Below are 9,221 nucleotides of genomic sequence, written 5' to 3'. Positions count from 1 at the left end.
CTTGTTCTTCGAAGAAGGTACCCCCATCCCATTCTGTGTTTTATCTGCCCAGATGGAAAAATGATATCCTGTACTTGGCATTTTGAAACAGGTGATAAGTTCGTGTATTGAAGTTTTCTTCCATTTATTTAGTTCATTGTTTTCCCCAACCCTCCTTCCTTTTCTGCCAAGGGTCTGGATGCAGACAGTCTCCGTGTAGAAGCTCTAGGGGAAGACAATTCAGGGGCACTCTACTGGTATTTCTACGGAACATGAATGTATAAAGAGGATCCAGTACAAGGGAGGTCTAATGGGGAACTCTCCTTGAGCAGGTAAAGTCTTCAGTGTCAAGGCTGTAATAGCTACATGTAAAAATGTCTTTAAAGTTACATGCCTCAGTGCTGGGTTGTGGCTTAAGCCATAGAGCACCACTTTGCAAACCTTACGCCCTAGGCTCAAACCCTGGTACCACACATACATAAAAGAAGAAAGCTCATACAAACAAAGAAAGCTAGAACTTTATTTTCTAATGAGGGGAATTAACTGTATCAGCATTCTTGAAGGGAGAGTAATTTCATATACAAATAAAAAGGAGCAGGGCACCAGTTGCTCACACCTGCTATATTTCCAGACATGTTTAAAATATGTCCCAATCAATCTCACCCCTTATATCAATTTCCTTTCCCCCTTCTCCCCTTCCTACCATCCCAAAACAATTTCAACATGCTTCCTTGTTCAATTTTCATAGCTGCAAGCCATCTCTTTCAATCAAATTTATACCCTTCCAAAATATGTTTCAAAATTATGCACCCTTGGCCTCTTCCTCTCGGTCCCATATTGAACTCGAGTTGGAAGAGGCCAGTCCGGTCTCAAAATGGAGGTAAAACCGCCGCCCGGGTCGCCCCCAGCCTGACTCTGGCTGTCGCTCCTGTCACTGGGGGGAGGAGGGCCATGATCCAAAGGAACCAGAGCAGCTGCGGAAGTTGTTTATTAGTGGTCTGAGCTTCAAAACTACAGATGATAGTTTAAGAGAACATTCTGAGAAATGGGGCACACTCACAGATTGTGTGGTAATGAGAGATCCTCAGACAAAACGTTCCAGGGGCTTCGGTTTTGTGACTTACTCTTGTGTTGAAGAGGTGGATGCAGCCATGTGTGCTAGACCCCACAAGGTTGATGGGCGTGTTGTGGAACCAAAGAGAGAGGTTTCTAGAGAGGATTCTGTGAAGCCAGGAGCCCATCTAACAGTGAAGAAAATTTTTGTTGGTGGTATTAAAGAAGATACAGAAGAATATAATTTGAGAGACTACTTTGAAAAATATGGCAAGATTGAAACCATAGAAGTTATGGAAGACCGGCAGAGTGGAAAAAAGAGAGGATTTGCCTTTGTAACTTTTGATGATCATGATACAGTTGATAAAATTGTTGTTCAGAAATACCACACTATTAATGGGCATAATTGTGAAGTGAAAAAGGCCCTTTCTAAACAAGAGATGCAGTCTTCTGGATCACAAAGAGGTCGTAGAGGTGGATCTGGCAACATTATGGGTCGTGGAGGAAACTTTGGAGGTGGTGGAGATAATTTTGGATGTGATGGAAACTTTGGTGGAAGAGGAGGCTATGATGGTGGAGGTGGTGGCAGCAGAGGTAGCTATGGAGGAGGTGATGGTGGATACAATGGATTTGGAGGTGATGGTGGCAACTATGGTGGCCGTCCTGGTTATAGTAGTAGAGGAGGCTATGGTGGTGGTGGACCAGGTTATGGAAACCAAGGTGGAGGATATGGGGGTGGTGGAGGAGGATATGATGGTTACAATGAAGGAGGAAATTTTGGTGGTGGTAACTATAATGATTTTGGAAATTACAGTGGACAACAGCAATCAAATTATGGACCCATGAAAGGGGACAGTTTTGGTGGAAGAAGCTCTGGCAGTCCATATGGTGGTGGTTATGGATCTGGTGGTGGAAGTGGTGGATATGGTAGTAGAAGGTTTTAAAACAACAGAAAAAAAGGCTACAGTTCTTAGCAGGAGAGAGAGAGCGAGGAGTTGTCAGGAAAGCTGCAGTTTACTTTGAGACAGTCGTCCCAAATGCCTTAGAGGAACTGTAAAAATCTGCCACAGAAGGAACGATGATCCATAGTCAGAAAAGTTACTGCAGCTTAAACAGGAAACCCTTCTTGTTCAGGACTGTCATAGCCACAGTTTGCAAAAAGTGCAGCTATTGATTAATGCAACGTCGTGTCAATTAGATGTATATTCCTGAGGTCTTTTATCTGTTGTAGCTTTGTCTTTGTCTTTTCATTACATCAGCTATATTGCCCTGTGAATTGTGGTAGTGGTACCAGGAATAAAAAATTAAGGAATTTTTAATTTTTCAATATTTGTGTAGTTCAGTTTTTCTACATTTTAGTACAGAAACTTTAACAAAATGCAGTTTTGAAGGTGTTTCCTTGTGAGTTAACAAGTAAAGATCATTGTTAATTACTATTTTGTATGAATTTTGCTAAAGTTAACTGTAAAGAAACACCTACTGACTTGCAGTTTAAGGGGAATCTGTTCTCATTTCCAAACCATGATAAGAATGGGCGCTGACATGTGGAGAGAATAGATACTTGCATGTATGCATTGTGTGTTTTAGATACATAGGATTGGGTATTTAAATTAGCATATTTGTGAATTTAATAGCATTAAGATTACCTTCAAATGAAAAAAAACCCTCAAAATCCCTATTTGTGCATTTTCCTTCAATGTAATCATGGTTTTAGTGTGTTTTAAGATTTGCAGAATCATAGCTGTGTTTAGAACATCTCCATTCTACATTTACCTTGATCACATTGAGAATGACTGCTACCATAGTTTTGGAGTGTAAAGCATGTCTGCTGCCCTCTATTTAAATTTGTAAAGGGTAGGGGATGTTTTCCCCATCCCTTTAGAAACCATTCTTAATTTTTGATTCAGGACCACTAAGTGTGCAATGTCTGAGCATATTAGTGGATACCTGATTTTATTCTGTTTTTCCTTTGAGACCCCTGAGGCCTATAAATTTTATTACTTTTCTTTCCTTGGTTTAATTTCTCCATGCAAGTTTTCAGAGGAAGAGAATAAAAAGACACTTTATTGTCATATCCTTAAAAAAAAATTATGCACCCTCTACTATACCTTTGTCTCTGAGTCTCTTTTGTAATTTGGTTCAGCAGTATAGTAATGTGTATGCTATTTATTTATGAAAAGCAGTTTGTGATTTATTTATTTATTTATTTATTTATTTATTTATTTATTTATTTATTTATTTATTTATTTATGAAAAGCAGTTTGAGATCTCTGATCAGAATTAAAAAGAAAAGAGGGATAGTGCTTGCCTAGCCGGGCACTGGTAGCTACTCAGGAGGCTGAGATCTGAGGATCACCAATCAAAGCAAGCCCGGACAAGAAAGGCCATGAAACTCTTATCTCCAATAAAACCACCAGAAAACCAGAAGTGGTACAATGGCTCAAATGATACAGTGCTAGCCTTGAGCTGAAGAGTTCAGGGACAGCACCCAGACCTAGAGTTCAAGCCCCACAACTGACAAATAGATAGATAGATAGATACATACATACATACATAGATAGATACATAGATAGATACATAGATAGATACATAGATAGATGGTGCTTGCCAAGCAACTGAGTTTTATTCCCAGCACAACAAAAAAACAAAGCAAACAAAAAGCAAAGCACTTATGTGTGCATATTTTTAAAAGATAAGAACCTATAGCCTTTTTGGTCTAACAGTATGAAAATATAGAATTTTAGAAATTTAGGATATTTTGTTCTTGCCAATATATATAGTTTTCATATAACTAAAAAGGTGATATTTTGTTTTCTGAACAAATGTCCTCCAATTGCATTCACTTTCCTGTAAATGACATGATTTCCTGTAAAGTATACATACATACAGTGCCAATACCATGTTTTTGTTACCATGATTCTTTTTTTTTTTTTTTTTTTTTTTTGGGTCAGTCATGGGGGGGCCTGGGCGCTGTCCCTGCGCTCTTCAGCTCAAGGCAAGCGCTCTACTGCTTAAGCCACAGTGCCACTTCCGTTTTCGAGTGGTTTTATTGGAGATACGAGTCTCATGGACTTTCCTGCCCAGGCTGGCTTTGAACCATGATACTCAGATCTCAGCCTTCTGAGTAGCTAGGATTACAGGCATGAGCCACCAGCGCCCAGCTTACCCTGGTTCTTCAAGATAATTTGACGTTTGGTATTATGTTTGATGTCTATGTTTGAATACTGTTTGTAGTATCTTTTTTCTGTTGAGATCTAGTTTAATTCCATTTTGGTCTGATAGAATATTTCAATTTTCTTATATTTTCTCAGACTTCCTATATATTCTAGAAAGTCTTATGAGCTGCCAAGAAGAATGTGTATTGTGTTGTAACATCTATAGATGTCTGATGATTTCATTTTGTCTACACTGCCATTTAATGCTGCCATTCTAGGATTTCTTTACTGATGTTTTTGTATGGATAACCTATCTGTGAAAGTGAAATACTGAAGTCTCTCATTATTATTTACCAAAGTTTATAAGTTCAGAAATATTTAATAAATCTGAGTGTGAGCTATTTTGTGCATATATATTAACAATCATAATTTTTCTTCATGGATCATTACCTTCATTAATATGAAGCGACTTTGTTTCTTCAGACTAATTTTTAGCTTGCAATCTATAGTATCAGATATAAATATGGCTAATGCTGAACACTTTTGAAGTCCATTTGCTTGGAAGGTCTTTTTTCCCATTCTTTTACCCCAAGCCATGTGTTTCTTATAGGCAACAAAGAGTTAGGTCTTGTTTTAGGTATTGTTTTTTGATCTAAGTATCCATTATGTTTTTTGAGGGTTTTGTTTGTTCGATTTTTCAGTCATGGGGGTTGAACTCGCATCTTTCGATTTTTTAGTCATGGGGGTTGAACTCGCATCCTGGGCATTTTCTCTGAGCTCTTTTTGCTCAAGGCTAGTGCTCTACTACTTTGAGCTACCACTCCACTTCCAGGTTTCTAATGGTTAATTGGTGGCAAGAGTCTAATAGACTTTCTTGCCCAGGCTTGCTTTGAACCACGATCCTCAAATCTCAGCCTCCTGAGTAACTAGGATTACAGATGTGAGACACCAGAACCTGACTAGTGTATGTCTTTTGACTAAAGAACTAAGATCTTTAACATTCAATGTCAGTATTGAGAGAAGTATGCCATGTTTCCTGGCATTTTGTTTTTTTGTGATGTTTGCTTCTTCTGCGGGTAATTTTTCCCTAACTACCTTTTGTGGTGCTAGTTTGAAAGCCATAAATTCCAGTAGTTTTTGTTTTTTGTGGAATGTTGTTATTTCTCAACCAATTTTTATGGATAGCTTCACTATGTAAAATAGTCTGGGTTGACAGTTGTCTTTTGGGTCTGGAATAATGTCTTTCCAAGTCCTCCTTGCATTTAGTTATCTGTGTTGAGAAATCTGCTGTTTTTACAAGGAGCTTGTGATAGTAAGTTACTTGCTTCCTCTCTTTTGACATTTTCGATATTCTGTATATTTAGATAGCTTACTATACTGTATCTAGGAGCATTTCTTTTCTAATCTTGCCTGTTTGGAGTATGGTAGGCCTCCAGCATAAGGATGATACTCTATTTCTCAAACATTTTCTGCTATTATTTTGTTGAATAGGTTTTCAAAGCCTTTAGTTTTTATTTCTTCTTCCTCATCTATCCCTACATCTGTAGGTTTAATCTTTTGACTGTGTCTGAGAAGACTTGTATGTCTCTTGGTCCTTCTAAGTACTTTTGCAATGCTTTGACTGATCTAATTTATCTGCTCCAGTCTTTTCCAATATGCCTTAGAATCCAGGGTATCTTTGTACTCTTGGAAGACCTTCTTTAACAATGGTAGTAGTAGGAAGCAAAAGTAATTTTGAAATACATTTTTTTGTTTTTGTTTTTTTTTTGGTCAGGTCGTGGGGCCTGAACTCTGGGCCTGGACGCTGTCTCTCAGATCTTCAGCTCAAGGCTAGTGCTCTACCACTTGAGCCACAGTACCACTTCTAGCTTTTTTCTTTTTTGCTTATGTGGTGCTGAGGAATCAAACCCACGGCCTCATGCATGCAAGGCAAGCGCTTCACCACTGAGCCACCTTCCCAGCCCTTGAAATACATTTTGAAGGAGGATGAATAATTAATTAGCACACACAAGGCCCTGGATTGGATCCTCAACATCATAAAATTTTTTTTAAAGAATCTAAAGTAAGTAAGTATTCACAGAATTGCCAGATTTTATGCACACTCAGCAAAGTCCATCAATGAACCAAACCTTCCCTTTGATCCTACACAAATTTACACATCAAGCAATGCTCTAGAATAATGTTACAGCCCTAAACATTAAAACAAATAACAATATTCTTTTTTTTGGGGGGTGGGGGTGGTCCGGTCATGGGCCTGAATTCTGGGCCTGAGCGCTGTCAGCTCTTCAGCTCAAGGCAGGCACTCTACCACTTGAGCCATAGCGCCACTTCTGGCCCTTTTTTTCTGGTTATGTGGTGTGCTAAGGAATCGAACTCAAGGCCTCATGAGTACAAGGCAAACGCTGTACCACTGAGCCACCTTCCCAGCCCCGAAATAACAATATTCTTACCATGAAGTTTTTCTTGGATCCTGTGGGCTTCAGCTAATTGCTCTTCAGCAGCTCATCTTCCAAGGCCAGTTTCCTTTCTAGCAACAGCCAGATCATATTCCAGACTTTGTCGTAATGCTTCGCCTTTTTCAACCTCAGACCGCAGCTTGGCAATCTGGCTCTCATAGCTTGACAAGTAAAAACAAATTTGTAAGCTTAACAGATAACATTAAAACATGTTTCTAAGATAGTGATATCATGTACTTAACCATTTAAACTTCTTAGAAAAACTTGATTCCATACATTTGTAAGAATTCACAAATTTGTATTTTCTGAAACACTAGAAATATTATTGTATCAAATGATATTCAGTAGTTCCTTGCTTTAGAGGGAGAAAAAAACAACAACTCGTAAAGCCAGGCACCTATAGTTCATGCCTGTAATCCTAGTAACCCAGAGCTACTTTATGCAGAAGACAAAGGCTCAAAGCCAGCCCAGCAAAGTCCATGAGACTTCCCTTTCCAAAATAAGTAGCAAAATAAGTAGCAAAAAGCTTGGCTAGAGGTAAGGCTCAAGTAGCAGAATACAAGTAAACTAGCAAGCTTAGCCAAAAACATTTAAACTCTCATATGAATTGTTATACAAATAAAGAAAAATCATGCCTTTTAATGATAAGTAAGTACTTAAAGAACATGAAACATAAGTAATTAAAACTTATTTTCTCAGCCAGGCGCCGGTGGCTCACGCCTGTAATCCTAGCTACTCAGGAGGCTGAGATCTGAGGATCACGGTTCAAAGCCAGCCCAGGCAGGAAAGTCCATGAGACTCTTATCTCCAATAAATCACTAGAAAGCTGGAAGTGGCGCTGTGGCTCAAGCAGTAGAGTACTCACCTTGAACTGAAGAGCGCAAGGACAGCGCCCAAGCCCAGGGTTCAAGCTCCACGACCAACAAAAAAACCCACAAAACTTATTTTCTCTACTTCTATTCTATAAACATAATCACAAAGAAAACTGCATCAAAGTACAATTTTGTTTGTGTGGGTGGGGGGTGGTCATAGGGCTTGAACTCTGGGTCTGGGTGCTGTCCCTCAGCACTTCAGCTGAAGGCTAGTGCTCTACCATTTGAGCCATAGCGCCACTTCTGGTTTTCTGGTGGTTCATTGGAGATAAGAGTCTCATAGACTTTCCTGCCTGGGCTGGATTTGAACCACATCCCTTAGATCTCAGCCTCCTGAGTAGCTAGGATTACAGACAACACCTGGCTAAAAGTACAATTTATTAAACATTGTCTATATTATTTTTTGTTGATTATGACATCAGTGGCAAAACATATAGTAATAAAAGTGGCAACTCTTGGGTCTGGGAAGGTGGCTCAGTGGTAGAGGGCTTGCCTTGCATGCATGAGGCCCTGGTTTCGATTCCTCAGCACCACATAAGCAAAAAGAAAAAAGCTGGAAGTGGCACTATGGCTCAAGTAGTAGAGCGCTAGCCTTGAGCTGAAGAGCTGAGGGACAACGCCCAGGCCCAGAGTTCAGGCCCCACGACTGACCCCCTCCCCTAAAAAAAGTGGCAACTCTGCAAAAATCATAACAAACTACTAATATATGATCCTCCATTAACAATTATGAAATAGGTCAGAGAGAACTAGATGATTTAAAAGGTCCTTTTTCTAATTCTAAAATCATATGATTTAATCAATGATTCATATTAAATACTTATGTGGTAAGCACTGTGAAAGATACAAACCAAATGTTACTGAACTACTGAGTCAAGGAATTAAATTCTACAGAAGGTATATAGGTTCAGTTTTATAAGAGTACCTCACAAAATCCAGTTAAACTGCTTACTATATCAGACTGTGGTCTATATATCTATCAAATAAAGAAAAGACAAAAGGCTGTGTGAAAGTAGTTCATGCCTATAATCCTAGCTACTCAGGAAGCTGAGATCTATAGATCATGGTTTGAAGCCAGTCTAGGCAAGAAAGCCCAAGAGTTTCTTATTTTCAATTAACTACCAAAAAAGCCAGTAGTGGGGTTGTGGCTCAAGTTGTAGACTACTAACCTTGAGTAAAATGTCTCAGGGACAGTGCCTAACCCTAAGTTCAAGCCCTAGGGTCAAAATCAAACAAGGAAAGAAAAGACAAAGGGACTTCTGAAAGACACATCAGAAATTACTACTAGCTGCTATTAATATGTATGTGGCAGAAACTACATTCTTTCTTCACAAATAAAGAACCAGTGAGTGGGGCTGGGAAGGTGGCTCAGTAGTAGAGTGCTTGCTTTGCATGCATGAGGCCCTGGGTTTGATTTCTCAGCACCACATAAGCAGAAAAAGTTGGAAGTGGGGCTGTGGCTCAAGTGGTAGAGCACTAGACTTGAGCAGAAGAGCTGAGGGACAGTGCCAGTTCAGGCCCCACAGCCAACAAAAACAAACAAATAAATAATGAGGTTTGGAGGTATGGATCAGTGACAGAGCATAGTATACACAAGATCCTGAGTTCAATATTCACCACAAGGGCAAAAAAGTGGGGAAGGAGAAAGAAAAAACCATATGACATAGTAATTTACAAATGTCCATTAGCATGTAAGAAGAGAAACAGCC

General features: G+C 39.3%; 1 pseudogene; it reads left to right on the top strand.

The window, feature by feature from the left end:
- Positions 1 to 317: 317 nt before the first annotated feature.
- Positions 318 to 3,925, top strand: LOC138828704 (heterogeneous nuclear ribonucleoprotein A3-like; annotated as a pseudogene).
- The last annotated feature ends 5,296 nt before the right edge of the window (positions 3,926 to 9,221 follow it).

Source organism: Dipodomys merriami, unplaced genomic scaffold, assembly GCF_024711535.1.
Source record: "Dipodomys merriami isolate MVZ:Mamm:240054 unplaced genomic scaffold, mDipMer1.0.p SCAF_1623, whole genome shotgun sequence".
NCBI lineage: Eukaryota > Metazoa > Chordata > Mammalia > Rodentia > Heteromyidae > Dipodomys > Dipodomys merriami.
The sequence above is the reverse complement of the archived record's forward strand: the minus strand, read 5'-3'. Positions and strand labels throughout refer to the sequence as shown.